A 16,972-nucleotide genomic window follows, 5' to 3' on the forward strand; every position below is an offset into this window, starting at 1 on the left:
TTCAGTAAGAATTAAGCATCACCTGATTCTTTTTCTTCACTTGGACAATTGACAGACACTAACAACTTGATTCACTAACCGGCGCCAAGCCGGTTAGTGAGCCTAAATACATTGTGGGCGCAAACCAGGGCGATAGGAGGTTTGCGCCCACATATCGCGCACAGCCCCACTCAGTGCGTGCGCTGCGCCGGTAATAGTGCGCAGTGCAACAATAATGTCGCACCCGCTGCCCTGTAAACGTTGCACCCGGTGCGCCGAAAACTGCGCATTGGGTGCCCCCGAAGTGGCGCTTTGATGCGCCGTTTCAGGGGCACCCAATACGTTGTTTTTGGCGCACCGGGTGCAACGCTTACAGGGAAGCAGGTGCGACGTTATCATCGCACTGCGCACTATTATAGGCGCACCGCACTGCGCGCGCACTGAGCGGAGCTGTGCGTGATGTAGCTTTGCGCAGCTGTTAGTGCCTGCAAAGCTACTTTTCGGGCACTAAGTGGCTTTTCACTCCGGCGCTAACACTTAGCGCCGGTTAGTGAATCAAGCCCTAAGTGGGTAGAAGCTGAGTTAGTTGTGCTGGAGCCTCTCTCGCCTCTGCCTCGGCCCGGCCCTGAAAAGGCGGCCTTTCTCACAGTAATAAAGCCCGAGTCCCCAAATTTGCCACAGTTGGTAACTTGGTGACCAAGGTAAAACATTTGGGGAAAGTGGGTGGAGCATAAAATAGCCAATAAAATTTCAGCAATTCATTTTCAATGGGAAAATGTAAGCTGCAGCCATTCTTACACTGTTAATGGTAGGGTTTTCAAACTTGCGGCCAGGAGGTCGCAATAGCAGCATAGGGGGCGATATACAGGCTGGGAACGCGAACAATCACTCGCGTTCCCATGCCTGTCGGCCGGTGACGCCGAAACCGGAAGTCGTCGCCGGCGGGTGCAGAGGCATTGGAGCGGAGCTGCGAGGGCACCGATCGGCTGCAGGGGGCTGAGGGAAGCCCCAGGTGAGTTAATCTCATTTTTTTAACTGGCTTTAGGTTCACTTTAATGGCAGAGGCCTCAAACCTGCTACAGTCAGTTGGGTAACTGGAGTTTAAATTCACTAAAGGAGGCGGAGCCACAAGCAGCCAATCAAATTTGTTTGCTGGATAAACTGCTTCCATTCATACATCATCCAGTCTATCCACTTTAATCAGCTGTTGACTGATCAGCCCGCTCTGTTGTATGGAGAGGGAAGGAGACACCTCACTTCTGGAACTACAACAACAGTTAGACAAGCATGATCTGATGTGGTGGACTGCTGAAGGGCTGTCAGTGATGTCCAATGGTACATGTACTTCAGCTTGGTTTTTATCCAAGAGAATAATGATTCTTAGTGATCATTTTGGGTGCTAGTTTAGGAATGAACTGAAGAGACATACTGCTTGGTTGTCAGACCTACAGCCACTTGTAAAGGGAGGGGGAGGTTGAGCAGGAGGTACCCCTTTAACCACTTGAGGACCACCCCCCTAAAGACCAGGCCATTTTTGTGGAAATTGGCCACTGCAGCTTTAAGGGCTCACTGCAGGGCCACACAACACAGCACACAAGGGATCCCCCCCCCCCCTTCCTTTTTTCCCCACCAACAGAGCTCTCTATTGGTGGGGTCTGATCACCCTCCTAGTGGTTTGTTTGTTTGTTTGTTTTAAATAAAAAATTTGCATCTTTATTTAGTTTTTTGTTTTTTTACTATTTTTTTAAACCCCTCCCTCCCCCCATCCAGCCAATCCTGGCGATCAGCTGTCATAGGCTTCTGCCTATTAGAGCCGATCGCTCTCTAGTGTCCCAGTACAGCGCTGCTGCAGATCGCAACGCTGTACACAGTTATTAGACGGGGATTTCGCCGTCTAACAGTCTCCGAGCAGCTCGGAGACTGAAGGGGGAGCGGAGCTCCACCCACCAAGCAGGAGATGTGCGCGCAGCGTACGCACGATCTCCTGCAGTAGCCAGCCCCAGGACTTGACACCAATTGGCGTTAGGTGGTCCTGGGGCTGCCGCCGCAGTCACGCCCATTGGCATGGCGCGGTCTTCAGGTAGTTAATGCAACAACAATAAAATAACAAGAGCGATTGAGTAAGCATAATCCAATGCAATGAATTACTGATGATTTCGTCAACGATATTTAGGAAACCTGAACTCTAGATCCCCCCTCGATACAATCATGATTCCTCCTACTTGCACTATTCCCCTGTATTTCCCAGCAGCCAGCAGTAAAGCCTGGTCCACATAGACAAGAAAAGTCACCAGCGAGGGATCATAACACCATCCCTAGGGTGACAGTATGGGGCTAATTCTGTACAGATATGTCACTAGCCTGCAGGCTTGCTACACATTCTGTTGCTATTCAGGGGAGGCAGAGGGACGATGTTATGCGGCGATGGGGAGAGAGAAGGGAACAATACTCTTAGTCGGCAATTGGTCAACTCAGGCCGCCTGTCAGATCCCTGGCCGAGGTGTCGGGGGCCGCTGTACACATGCTTGATTAGGGATGGCTAATAGCGACCGCTTCAGCTGAGTTTCCTCTAGCATAGGTACAAGCTTTAGGGCTCGTTTCCACTATTGCGGTGCGTAATCGCCTGGATTCCACCGCTGATGAAATCGCATGCGGATGCGATTCCCCATGCGTTTTATGCCACGAATTTGCATGCGAGGGTATATGCGATTTTAACCATGTCACTGCCTGTGTGAATTTACATTGGTACCTATGCAAATTTGCATGCGAATTCACGGCAAAAAAACGCATGGGGAAACCGCATGCGATTTCCCTATTAAATACATAAATGCATGCATTCCACTCGCAGGCGAATTCTGCGGCTCTTTTGTGCGTTTTTTCACCGCTGAAAAAAACGCACCTCAACAACGCTACAGTGGAACAGGCCCATCCACTTGCATTACATGTGCGAATCCGCATGGGTTGGACGCATGCGGATTCGCGATAGTGGAAACGAGCCCTTAGGAACAGCTACCTGTTGAAAGTAACAGTTCCGAGATGCAATTATAGCCAGCAGTGGATTAACTACTTGAAGACCGCTCCACGGCAATTGGCATGGATGCGGTGGTAGCCCCAGGACCGCCTAACGCCAATTGGCGTGCAGTCCTGGGGACAGAGTTTGCAGGGATCACGCGCCCAGATTCACGCGCATCCCCACTACAATACCCAAGCTTCGCTCCGCCTTCAGTCTCCCAGCGGTGATCGTTGATAGGAGACTGTTAGACGGCGAAACCGTCTAACGGCGAAACCGTCAACAAAGTACAGCACTGCAATCTGAGGCAGAGCTGTACAGGGGACAGCCGTGTGACACGGCTGTCCCCTCTGGACCCCCAGGAGTGATTGGCTGTCATAGGCTGAAGCCTATGACAGCTGATCATGGGGATTGGCTGCCGGGGGGAGGGAGGGTTTTGGGGAAAATAAATAAATAAGGAAATTGAATTAAAAAAAAAAAGAAATAGAATAAATATTTCTTTTAAAAACACAACAACAACAAAAACATCCTGGCAGGGATCAGACCCCACCAACAGAAAGCTGTGTTGGTGGGGAGAAAAAGGGGGGGGGGGGAATCACTAGTGTGCTGAGTTGTACGGCCCTGCAGCTAGGCCTTAAAGAGGAACTGTAACGCCAAAACGGCCCCTGGGGGGTACTCACCTCGGGTGGGGGAAGCCTCAGGATCCTAATGAGGCTTCCCACGCCGTCCTGCGTCCCTCGGGGGTCTCGCTGTAGCCCTCCGTGCAGTCCGGGCAGCGGTGACGTCATTATTTACCTTCCTGGCTCCTGCGCAGGCGCTCTGATGCCTCTCGGCGCCGAAGTAGGCGGAAATACCCGATCGCCGTCGGGTCTGCTCTACTGCGCAGGCGCAAGTTTCCGGCGCCTGCGCAGTAGAGCGGACCCGACGGAGATCGAGTATTTCCGTCTATTTCCGTGCCGAAAGTCGCCACAGCGCCCCCGCTGGAGCCAGCAAAGGTAAATATTGAACTGACAGTCGGCACAGTCGCCGGCTGTTCGGAGGGCTGCGGCGAGACCCCCGTGGGACAGAGGACGGCGTGGGAAGCCTCATTAGGATCCGGAGGCTTCCCCCACCCGAGGTGAGTACCCCCCAGGGGAGGTTTTTGTTGTTACAGAGTCTCTTTAAAGCTGCAGTGGCCAATTAACAGAAAAATAGCCTGATCTTTAGGGGGGTTTAACACTGCAGTCCTCAAGACCCAGGAGGAAGAGGGTACTGGAGAATCAACCTGATGGGAGGAGCTTGATGCGAGAGGGGACCCACATCCGAGAACTGTGACTATGGGTCAGTCCTGCAGGTTGGCGCACTTCCATTCAATAAGACTACTAGCATTGTATACTTTTATGGCATTTAACATTGCACATGGCATACTTTGTACTGCTATGATTACATATTTAAATTGAGTTGTGAGATAGGGATACAGGATAGCTAGTGAGCGCAGGTGAAGATCGTTTTTGGCCTGTCTTTTTAAAATAATAGAATTTGCAATCCATGCAGGGCTGTATTTAGGGTTTGGGCTCCCCTAGGCACCCCAGAACTACGTGCCCACCAGAACAAATGGGTGTGCCCACAGTATGCAGTGGGTGTGTCCATAATATACAGCCGGTGTGACCAATTAAAATTTCCTAGTAAGAATGCAACCCAAAGTCGGTGGGTCCGTGTTTCTTTCCCGGATATGAGTAAAGTGTCCCTAAACAAGCAAGTAGGAAATGTTCCCACTATAAAAACATAAAAGCCAGTGTTCTCTCCCACAATATAGTGGTAGGTATTAGATTGTGAGCTCTTCTGAGAAAAGTCAGTAACATGACTATGTTCTCTGTAAAGTGCTCCAGAAGATGTCAGTGCTATATAAATACACAATAACAATATGGTAGTAGCCACTATAACTATGGCGGGATTAGATTGTGAGCATATTAGACTATGACTATGGTAGGATTAGATTGTGAGCTCCTCTGAGGACAATCAGTGACATGACTATGTACTCTGTAATGTCCTGCAGAAGATGTCACTGCTATATAAATACATAATAATAATATGGTAGGACATTAGACTACGACTATGGTAGGATTAGATTGTGAGCTCCTCTGAGGACAGTCAGTGACATGACTATGTACTCTATGAAGTACTGCTGAAGATGGCAGTACAATATAAATACATCATAATAATAAGTTTACACCAAAATACTAAAAATGTGGCAGCGTTCCCACAACATATACATAATGCAGCATTCCCACAAAATACAAACAATGTGCCACTTTTGTCCCCCTGTGCCACCTCTGCTCCACAGTATAGGTAGGTAGGCATAGCTAGGTGCCCCAGTATACGCAGCTAGGCATAGAAAGGTGCCCCAGTAGGTAGCTAGGCATAGGTAGGTGTCCCAGTATAGGTAGGTAGGTGCCCCAGTATATGTAGCTAGACATAGGTAGGTGCCCCAGTATAGGTAGCTAAGCATAGGTAGGTGCCCCAGTATAGGCAGCTAGGCATAGGTAGGTGCCCCAGTATAGGCAGCTAGGCATAGGTAGGTGCCCCAGTATAGGCAGCTGGGCATAGGTAGTAGGGATGGTCGGAAATGCCAATTTCCGATTCCGCTGTAAATCCGCATTCCGCCATTGGCAATTACCGATTCCGCTTTCCGTTACCAATTTCCGCATTCCAATGCGGAATTTCCGCCGGAAATCGGGAAATTCCGCCCGATTTTAACATTGATTTTCTCAAAATCTATAAGGTCTTTTTGAAAACTTTTTTTTTGCATCTTGTTCAGAAGATCCTGTTTGATAAACCCTGAAAATGTGGTGTTTCTAGGACTTACGGGGGCTTTGCTATTAACCGCTAATGTCGGCAGATTTTTACTGTAATGTAAAATGCAGAAAGTAGGCAGATGCAGATTTTCTGCATTTTACATTACAGTAAAAATCCGCTGACTTTTGCGCTTAATAGCAAAGCCCCCTTAAGTCCTAGAAACACCAAATTTCCAGGGTTTATTAAACTGAATATTGTGAACAAGATGCAAAGAAAGTTTTCAAAAAGACCTTATAGTTTTCGATGTTAAAGTCGGGTGGAATTTTCACGATTTCCAGCGGAAATTTCCGCGATTTCCGGCGGAAATCCGCCTACCGCACTTGCATTATCGATTTCCGTATTCCAATGCGGAAATGCAATTTCCGATCGGAATTTCGGAAATTGCATTTCCGCGGAATCCGAAAGAGCATCCCTAATAGGTAGGTGCCCCAGTATAGGTAGTTAGGCATAGGTAGATGTCCCAGTATAGGTAGGTAGGTGCCCCAGTAATTAGCTAGGCATAGGTAGGTGTCCCAGTATAGGTAGGTAGGTGCCCCAGTAGTTAGCTAGGCATAGGTAGGTGTCCCAGTATAGGTAGATAGGCATAGGTAGGTGTCCCAGTATAGGTAGTTAGGCATAGGTAGGTGCCCCAGTATATGTAGCTAGGCATAGGTTGGTTCACCAGTATAGTTAGGTGTCCCAGTATAGGTAGTTAGGCATAGGTAGGTGTCCCAGTATAGGTAGTTAAGCATAGGTAGGTGTCCCAGTATAGTTAGTTAGGTATAGCTAGGTGTCCCAGTATAGGTAGTTAGGCATAGGTGTCCCGGTATAGGAAGTTAGGCATTGGTAGGTGTCCCAGTATAGGAAGTTAGGCATAGGTAGGTGTCACATGTATAGGTAGTTAAGCATAGGTAGGTGTCCCAGTATAGGTAGTTAGGCATAGGTAGGTGTCCCAGTATAGGTAGGTAGGTTCCCCAGTAGTTAGCGAGGCATAGGTAGGTTCCCCAGTATAGGTAGTTAGGCATAGGTAGGTGTCCCAGTATAGGAAGTTAGGCATAGGTAGGTGTCCCCGTATAGGAAGTTAGACATAGGTAGGCGTCCCAGTATAGAAAGTTAGGCATAGGTAGGTTTCCCAGTATAGGAAGTTAGGCATAGGTAGGTTTCCCAGTATAGGAAGTTAGGCATAGGTAGGTGTCCTAGTATAGAAAAGTTAGACATAGGTAGGTGTCCCAGTATAGGTAGTTAGACATAGGTAGGTGTGCCAGTATAGGAAGTTAGGCATAGGTAGGTGTCGCAGTATAGGAAGTTAGACATAGGTAGGTGTGCCAGTATAGGAAGTTAGGCATAGGTATGAGTCCCAGTATAGGTAGGTAGGTGCCCCAGTAGTTAGCTAGGCATAGGTAGGTTTCCCAGTATAGGTAGTTAGGCATAGGTAGGTGTCCCAGTATAGGAAGTTAGGCATAGGTAGGTGTCCCAGTACCGGTAGTTAGACATAGGTAGGTGTGCCAGTATAGGAAGTTAGGCATAGGTAGGCGTCCTAGTATAGAAAAGTTAGACATAGGTAGGTGTCCCAGTATAGGTAGTTAGACATAGGTAGGTGTGCCAGTATAGGAAGTTAGGCATAGGTAGGTGTCGCAGTATAGGAAGTTAGACATAGGTAGGTGTGCCAGTATAGGAAGTTAGGCATAGGTATGAGTCCCAGTATAGGTAGGTAGGTGCCCCAGTAGTTAGCTAGGCATAGGTAGGTTTCCCAGTATAGGTAGTTAGGCATAGGTAGGTGTCCCAGTATAGGAAGTTAGGCATAGGTAGGTGTCCCAGTACCGGTAGTTAGTTAGACATAGGTAGGTGTGCCAGTATAGGAAGTTAGGCATAGGTAGGTGTCCCAGTATAGGAAGTTAGGCATAGGTAGGTGTCCCAATATAGAAAGTTAGGCATAGGTAGGTGTCCCAGTATAGTTAGACATAGGTAGGTGTGCCAGTATAGGAAGTTAGGCATAGGTAGGTGTCCCAGTATAGGTAGTTAGACATAGGTAGGTGTGCCAGTATAGGAAGTTAGGCAAAGGTAGGTGTCCCAGTATAGGTAGGTAGGTGCCCCAGTAGTTAGCTAGGCATAGGTAGGTTTCCCAGTATAGGTAGTTAGGCATAGGTAGGTGTCCCAGTATAGGAAGTTAGGCATAGGTAGGTGTCCCAGTACCGGTAGTTAGACATAGGTAGGTGTGCCAGTATAGGAAGTTAGGCATAGGTAGGTGTCCCAGTATAGGAAGTTAGGCATAGGTAGGTGTCCCAATATAGAAAGTTAGGCATAGGTAGGTGTCCCAGTATAGGTAGTTACACATAGGTAGGTGTGCCAGTATAGGAAGTTAGGTATAGGTAGGTGTCCCAGTATAGGTAGTTAGACATAGGTAGGTGTGCCAGTATAGGAAGTTAGGCAAAGGTAGGTGTCCCAGTATAGGTAGGTAGGTGCCCCAGTAGTTAGCTAGGCATAGGTAGGTTTCCCGGTATAGGTAGTTAGGCATAGGTAGGTGTCCCAGTATAGGAAGTTAGGCATAGGTAGGTGTCCCAGTATAGGTAGGTAGGTTCCCCGGTATCTAGCTAGGCATAGGTAGGTTCCCCAGTATAGGCAGGCCATGCATAGGTGGGTGCCCCGGTACAGGTAGCCAGACCGGCGGGGAGCGGGTCTGCAGCGGCGATACAGTGGTGGCTAGGCGGGCTAAGCAGAGGTGTATGAGAGACTTTCGCAGCCGGGACTCGCCTGCCTTGTACTTCCGGTTCCTGTGTTCTAAGCGCAGGAACAGGAAGCACAAGGCGACCCCGCAACGTGAGTCTCTCATTAAGGCAGGGGTCACACTTGTCGGCTTTCGTGCGCGTTTTCTGCATAGAAAAACTGTTTTCAACTGAGAACTCATGTTAATCAATGAGATACGTCACACTTGAGGCAGGGGTCACACTTGTCGGCTTTCGTGCGCGTTTTCTGCACAGAAAAACTGTTTTCAACTGAGAACTCATGTTAATCAATGAGCTAGGTCACACTTGAATGCAGATTTCGCGCGCAGAAAAAAAACATCTTGCGCAATTTGTCAGTTTTCACTATGAATTACATTAGCTGTTGTAAGGAAGAGGTCACACTTGTCTTTCGGTTTTCTGAAAAGTGTAGAAACTGAAAGACAAATGTGACATGTAGATTTCGCGCGCAGAAAAAAAACTGACATCTTGCGCAATTTGTCAGTTTTCTCTATAAATTACATTAGCTGTTGTAAGGTAGAGGCCACACTTGTCTTTTAGTTTTCTGAAAAGTGTAGAAACTGAAAGACAAGTGTGACCCCTGCCTCACGCTCTGCTCAGCGCCTAGCCACCACTGTATCTCCGCTGCAGCCCCGCTCCCCGCCCGCCTGCCTACCTACCCCCTCCTCCCGGCATCCAACTATCCCATGCCCATCCAGGACGGGCATCTATAAAAAAATAGAATAAAAAACCCGAAAAACGGGCAGTTAGGCCATGTCTGCTATTTCTTTATTTCCTCCAGAAGTTACCAACAGAGAAACATTTGAACATTCTTAAGACTCTGGCCCTGATGCAATTACATTTTACTCCTGAGTTTTCTCCTGGGTTACATTTTCACAACTTGTCATAAAATGCCATTTAAACCACCAGCAAGAGTGAAAACACTCAAAATAAATTTGATAGTACTTTTTCACCAACTTTTAGGTACTTTTTCAATTGTAAAATGCTGAAAAGTTAGTTTAAAAAGGAAGATGAAAATTATCTCCTAGGAGATAACTCAGGTGAAAAAGTGAATTGCATATGGCCCTCTGACTTTAATCAGCATTATGACTCATATCTAGAAAATGAGTCACTTACACTTGTTTGCATTTCATCACAGGAAACGAGTTTGTGGTTGTATTGGCTGGAAATCTAGTATGAGTACAGGTGTTCCCCAATGGTACTGATGATGACATTGGTAGTAAACCACCTTATTTAAAGGACACCCGAGGAGAAAATAAACAAATGAAATAAACAATTGTATCTATCTACCTTCTCCTAAAAATGACTTTTTAAGATATTCCACAGTTTTATTTTTACATTTAAATCTACTTTTTTCTGTTTTATTGAATTTGCTAATTGAAGTATGCCAGAGGTAAAATCTATGAACTATTGAACCTTTTGATCTCTTTCCTGCTCTCCTGAGCCATTTATGCTGGGCATACACGGTGCGATCCGGTGGCTCAATTAGCCGCCGGATCGACTCCCGCCGCGTCCCCGCGTGTCCGCTCGTGCGCCAGAATCTATTACCGCTCGTCCCCACCGGCGCAGCTTATCTTCCGCTCGATTCCCTGCCATTGTCCGCCCGCGGGAATCGAGCGCGGAATTGATTCATTCGTGATCGGACCTGTCGGATATTATCAATCGCTGCCTTATTATGTGTGTGTGTGTGTGGGGGGGGGGGAACTGTCACGAAAATCTTAAAATTTAAAACACATCCAAATAAAAAGTACATTTTTCCATAGAAAATGAGCCATACATTACTTTTCTCCTATGTTGTTGTCACTTACAGTAGGTAGTAGAAATCTGACATTACCAACAGGTTTTGGGTTAGTCCATCTCTTCATGGGGGATTCTCAGCATGGCCTTTATTCTTTATAAAAAAAAAAAGACATTCCCTGAAAACGATTAATACAAAGATGCTGGCCAGCCTCTCTGCTCGCTGCACACTTTTCCACTTTTTTGGCAGTTGGACGGAGCACCTGCCATTCACGAAGTGCTTTTAAAAATAAAGAAATCCCTGAGAACCCTACCTGAGAAGATGGGCTAGTCCAAAATCTGTCGGTAATGTCAGATTTCTACTACTTACTGTAAGTGACAGCAACATAGGAGAAAAGTAATTTATGGCTCATTTTACTCTGAAAAAAAACGTACTTCGTATTTGTGTATGTTTACATGTATTTAAAATGTTAAGGTTTTTGCGACAGAGGTCCTCCTTTTAGGTCATTTTGCCTAACTGTGCTTTGGGAGGAAACTCTGGCTTACTGCCTTTGAGTTATTACACTGGTACATTTACAATTGGCTCTGCCCCCATCCTATCATGGTCATGTTCATATATCACTGCTGGCCACTAAAATCTCTCAGCAGAGGGTGAAGGTGGGCTGGGTCATAGGAAAAGATTTGCAACTTCCCCCTCCAAGCTTCATTCTGGTTATCTAACGTTGGTGATGGGTTCTGCAACGGCCAGGTATTTTGAACATATTTAATGTAAAAATGACTGATGTACAATGCAGAAAAACTATGTGTGCCGCTTATGAAGGCATGAAAAGCAATGAATACATGAAAGCAATAATGAATACATAAAAGCAAAATCCAGAGCTTGAAGGGTTAACAGGTAACAGGAAGCCAGCAGCTCACCCTCAACTTATGGGGGGACTCTTCTGTCTGATGAATAAATAAATACAATCGGCCATGAAGTTTATATTCCATGCATAAATACAGTGCAAAGCAGCTGTTCCCCTGTGCTGAAAGCATTGGTATGCTATTTTACTTTTTTTTCAGAAATTTCAAGACATCTGGCAGACAGGCTGAGTTCAGACAAACTGAAGAAATGAAACTTTTCCAAGGACACAGCTTCTTATCTCAGTGAAGCACTCCATAGCTTAGCAACTCCTCCCTTGTGAAAGTGTATCTGTCTCCCCACTTGATAAAGACAAGACAAATAACATTTATAACGCACTTTGCACTTTTCTCCTGGTGGTCTCAAAGTGCCAGAACTGCAGCCACTAGGGTGCCATTACGGTGACCATACGTCCCGGCCTCGGGACTCTGGCCACCGTACAATGAACTAGCCGCAGCGTCTACTAGACGCTGCGCTAGTTCATTCCCCGCAGCCCCGCTCCAGCCTGCAATGTCCTGTCCTCCTCCGGCAGGCACAGGCAGAGCAGGGCTACGGGAAGATGGCGTCTGGAGGCGCCATCTTGCCGTAGCCCTGCTATGCCTGTGAGAGGCTGAGCGGGAGATTGAAGATCGTCCAGGCCAGGGGGAGCTGCACCTGAGGCACCAGAGGCCGGCTGCGTGAGGGGACGTCTTCTGCCAGGTGAGTAAATGCTTTTTCTTGCAGGTGAAGTGTTTGCCCACATTGGGCTCTATTCTCAAAGAGCCAAATTTTCCGCAAAATTTTACCGCTATATTCCCGCCAGCGGTAAACTCCGCATTTTTTCCACATTCACTAATATTTTCCGCATGTTTTCCGCATGCGGGAAAAAAGATGCGGAAACAGCCATTATTCATGCGGGAATGATGCGGTAAAAAGGTCGCATGAAAAAGTGTTTAAAAAAAAAAGTTAAAGTCCAGCAAGCACAGCCCTTAAGCCTCCACACTTCATTAAAGTCAATGTGATGCGGAATATATCACCTACTACTACTTGTAGGTGATAAAAAAATCGGTAATTCATGACGAAATGATGCGCCTGAACATTTTTGAGAATTGATCTTTTATTGCGGAAAATACCGACTTTTGCGGAAATTTTTCCGCATGAATCCCGCACTTTTACTACACTTTTTCCGCATGCGGAAAAAACATGCGGAACATTTTGAGAATTCCAACTTGACGGTATTTTGGGTGCAAACTTCCCGCATGTACTTTACCGCATGCGGGAAGTCTTTGAGAATAGAGCCCATTGTGTACATTTTGTACTGACATGTTTGCCCAAATTGTGTTCATTTTGTACTGACATGTTTGCCCGCATTGCGTTTATCTTGTACTGACATGTTTGCCCGCAGTGCGTTTATCTTGTACTGACATGTTTGCCCACCGTGCGTTCATTTTGTATTGACATGTTGCCCGCCGTGCGTTTATTTTGTACGGACATGTTTGCCCAAATTGTATTCATTTTGTACTGACATGTTTGCCCAAATTGTGTTCATTTTGTACTGACATGTTTGCCCGCAGTGCGTTTATCTTGTACTGACATGTTTGCCCGCAGTGCGTTTATCTTGTACTGACATGTTTGCCCGCCGTGTGTTCATTTTGTATTAACATGTTTGCCCGCTGTGCGTTTATTTTGTACGGACATGTTTGCCCAAATTGTGTTCATTTTGTACTGACATGTTTGCCCAAGTTGTGTTTATTTTGTACTGACATGTTTGCAGGGCCGGATTACAGACCAGGCAACAAAAGCAGTCGCTTGGGGCCCCCATTCAGAGTCAAAGGGGCCCCATCAGCACATAAACCAGCCCTCGCCATCCTGTCAGCAGTGGCTGGATGGTATAATGGTTAAAGGGACTCTGAGCAGTGCAGTAACTATGGAAAGATGCATATCATTTTAAAGCTCTCTTTCTCCTCTTTCCAATGATATATACATCGCCCCCCTATGCCTTTTAATTTTCACTATTTTCACGATCGAAATCGCAGCCACTGCAATTTCGATCGCGAAAATAGCGAAAACTAAAAGGCGTAGGGTGGCAGTTTATCTATCATTGGAAAGAGGAGAAAGAGAGCTTCAAAATGATATGCATCTTTCCATAGTTACATTGTATTACACAGGACGACTTTTCTCCATAGTCGGCAGCTCAATTCAGCACAATGCAATGAAATATAAGGAACCCAGGGGGATATAATTACAAACATCATGCTGGTAGGTGTGAGGATGTAATCAATTAGTTGTGGGTATGCTTAAAGGCATACCCACAGGCACTGCTCGGAGTCCCTTTAAGGGCTCTGCCTCTGACACAGGAGACCAGGGTTCGAATCTCGACTCTGCCTGTTCAGTAAGCCAACACCTATTCAGTAGGAGACCTTGGGCAAGTCTCTCTAACACTGCTACTGCCTATAGGGTGCGTCCTAGTGGCTGCAGCTCTGACGCTTTGAGTCCGCCAGGAGAAAAGCGCGATATAAATGTTATTTGTCTTGTCTTGTCAAATGATGCCGTGCGCTGCTGATTGTCTTCAGAGCCAGGCTCTCCTCCTAGGTCCCCCTCCTGCTACTGTGCGCTCTGCCGCTGCTCACTCCTCCCTTCCTTCCCACACAGAACCACAGCTGCAGCAAGAATGATAGCAGCAGATCCATGATCCAAGCGATAGAGATATCATCTGAAACCCATCTGTCTCTTCTACAGTGCAGCCACTCGCTCTGAACTTCCTAATTCTCAGATCAGACAGGAAGTAGGAGGTAGTAATAGTAGTAGTAACAGAGCGGCAGCACTCTAGAGGAGACAGATGGACTCCGGATGACGGGACCTCTATTGCTTGGATCGCAATAGGTGAATGTGAGTCATCTGGTGCTGTCATTCTTCCCTGCTGCGGCTGCCTTCTCTGCTGGACTATCGTATTCACTGGGATGGAGGCTGCATGGTGGCTGTCTAGTTTGGGAGGAAATCGGTTGTTCGGTGGTGGGGGTGGTTATGTAATTCTGTCTGAGGAACGGCTTCCGGTTTGGCGGTGTCCAGAGCTTTCTGCTATTGTGCTGCTGCTGTGATATCTGGCGCCCTCTTCACAGGGCTGCCCCAGCCCCTGAGTGCAAATGTTCCAGCCATTCATCTTTCAGGCCTGGTGCACACCATAGGAGTTTTTCTGAGCGTTTTGAGTTTTTAAATCTGCTGCTAATGTTATCCTATGTGTCTGTGCACACTGGAGCAATGAGGTTTTGTAAAAAAAAAAAACATAGCATTACATTGGAAAGAGCTTTTGAAACCTCTAAAAGCTCTTCCCAATGAAATGCTATGTTTTTTTTTTTACAAAACCTCATTGCTCCAGTGTGCACAGACACATAGGATAACATTAGCAGCAGATTTAAAAACTCAAAACGCTCAGAAAAACTCCTCTGGTGTGCACCAGGCCTCACTCTGCATTTTGTCGCTGCTATTCCCTGCATTGTGCACCCACAGAGGAAAGCGGGCTGTTGCCCATAGCAACCAGTAGCTCGGCTGCCCTGGTGTGTGCGGCATGTTGCTGTGCAGCTGCATATTCTCAGTCTATTACAACATGATGGGTGGGGGGGGGGCCCAAATCAGTTACTTTGCTTAGGGCCCCATTTAGCCTTAATCCGGCTCTGCATGTTTGCCCGCAGTGCGTTTATCTTGTACTGACATGTTTGCCCGCAGTGCGTTTATCTTGTACTGACATGTTTGCCCGCAGTGCGTTTATTTTGTGCTGAAATGTTGCCCCCATTGCGTTTATTTTGTGCTGACATGTTTGCCCCCATTGCGTTTATTTTGTGCTGACATGTTTGCCCCCATTGCGTTTATTTTGTACTGACATGTTTGCCCCCATTGCGTTTATTTTATGCTGACATGTTGCCCGCAATGCGTTTATTTTGTGCTGAAACGTTGCCCGAAATGCATTTATTTTGTGCTGAAATGTTGCTTATTGCGTTTATTTTGTGGTGTCTGGGGTAACTGTTGCTGCATTTATTATTTAATGGTCATAGTTGGCTGTGTTTGCTGCTTTGGGGTTATGGCATACTATTAAATAGCATCACACAGTTTCTGCACACCTATGATGTGAATCCACGTTTGACCACATCACGGCGTAAACACTGCTTTCTTATGCCTCGCTGTTGCATCATTACGTTAGCTCCGGCCATAGAATGTCATGGCCACGCCCATTTTTCGCGCGCGCTGCAGACACCACATTTTTCGGCCGCAGCCCCCCCCAATTCCCCCCGTCCCAGGTTGAGCCTACAAAAATCTGGTCACTCTAACGCTATGGGCAGTAGGAGTATTTGGGCAGCACGGTGGCATAGTGGTTAGCGCTCTTGCCTTGCAGCCCTGGGCCCCTTAGATTGTGAGCCACTCTGAGGGACAGTTAAAGGGAACCAGAGAGGAATGGCCAGCCAAAATAGAAAATTATTTTATACATACCTGGGGCTTCTTCCAGCCCCATAAGCCTGGATCGCTCCCACGCCGCCATCCTCCGCTTCCTGGATCCGGGCCCGTCACTTCCAGTGGACGCGGCTAATTGTCCGCATCACAGGGGCTCCCTCCATACCCGTACGCATGCGGCTGCGCAGTAGGCAGCCACATGCGTAACTGTATGGAGAGAGCACCCTGTGATGCGGACAATTGGCCACGTCCGCCGGCCGACTGGCCGACTCGCGGCAATGACGGGACCCGGCACCGGCGGATCCAGGCAGCGGAGGACGGCGGCGTGGGAGCGATCCGTGCGTATGGGGCTGGAGGAAGCCCCAGGTATGTATACTGCATCCTCTCTGGTTCCCTTTAAAGGGAACTTAAATTGAGAGGGATGTGGATGTTTCCTTTTAAACAATACCAGTTGCTTGTCAGTCCTGCTGATCTCTTTGGCTACAGTAGTGGCTGAATCACACACCTGAAATCAGCATGCAGCTAATCCAGTCTGACTTCAGTCAAAGCACCTGATCTGCATGCTTGTTCAGGGGCTGTGGCTAAAAGTATTAGAGGCAGAGGATCAGCAAGACTGCCAGGAAACTAGTATTATTTTAAAAGGAAAAATACATATCCTTCTCAGTTTAGGTTCCCTTTAAGTCATAATACAATATACTCTGTACCAGGGCGTAACTAGAAATCCCCGGGCCCCCCTGCAGGGCCGTTTTGGGGGCAGGAGGGGTCACAGAAGGAGGGTAAAGCGTAGCCACACATCGGTGGGGAGGGGGGACAGTCCCCACCCTGCCTTACCTCGGGCTCTCCCCTCAGCGCGTTCCTCTCCTGCATCAATCATCAGTGGCAGCAGGCGGCGGGCAGCAACACATGCCTCCATCCATCACTGAGGTCCATCTCTAAGTGCCTCATGCTACTTCCTGTTTAAACAGGAAGTAGAACCAGACACTTGGAGATCAGAACCTCTGGCGCGTGGATGGAGGCATGTGTTCTTGCCCGCCACCTGCTCCCACTGATGATTTATGGAGCGCACTGAGGTAGAGTGGCTAGACGTCCCGGATTGCCCCGGGACACGTCCCGAATTCGGGGTCCGCTGTCCCAGGCTGCATGAGGTCCCGGGAAACGTCCCGCTTTCAGCAGCGGGACGTCCCGGCCTCGGGACTCTGGCCACTCTATGCTTATGAACTGGCAGCAGCGTCTATAGACACCGTGCCAGTTCATTGTCCGCAGCCCCGCTCCAGCCTCCTCTTCCGGTGTCTGTTCCGACCCCGGCAGGCGAGCAGGGCTACGGCAAGATGGCTGCCGAAGCCCTGTACTGGAGACTATTTGTCTCCA

The 16,972-nt window shown here is 47.7% G+C and overlaps 1 protein-coding gene across 2 annotated transcripts in view; it reads left to right on the top strand.

Moving 5' to 3' along the window:
- The window catches only part of LOC137537576 (interferon-induced transmembrane protein 5-like), a 98,279-nt gene that overhangs the window by 12,578 nt on the left and 68,729 nt on the right, over positions 1-16,972 (top strand). The window contains exon 1 of one of the 2 annotated variants that reach the window (XM_068259448.1): positions 11,806-11,881. The exons of the other annotated variant lie outside the window; for it this stretch is intronic. The gene's annotated coding sequence lies outside the window, so the exon portion shown is untranslated. Of the gene's footprint in view, positions 1-11,805; positions 11,882-16,972 lie in introns of those variants that run through there. 2 annotated transcript variants of the gene reach the window in all.

The sequence above is a fragment of the Hyperolius riggenbachi genome, chromosome 11 (assembly GCF_040937935.1).
Source record: "Hyperolius riggenbachi isolate aHypRig1 chromosome 11, aHypRig1.pri, whole genome shotgun sequence".
Lineage (NCBI taxonomy): Eukaryota > Metazoa > Chordata > Amphibia > Anura > Hyperoliidae > Hyperolius > Hyperolius riggenbachi.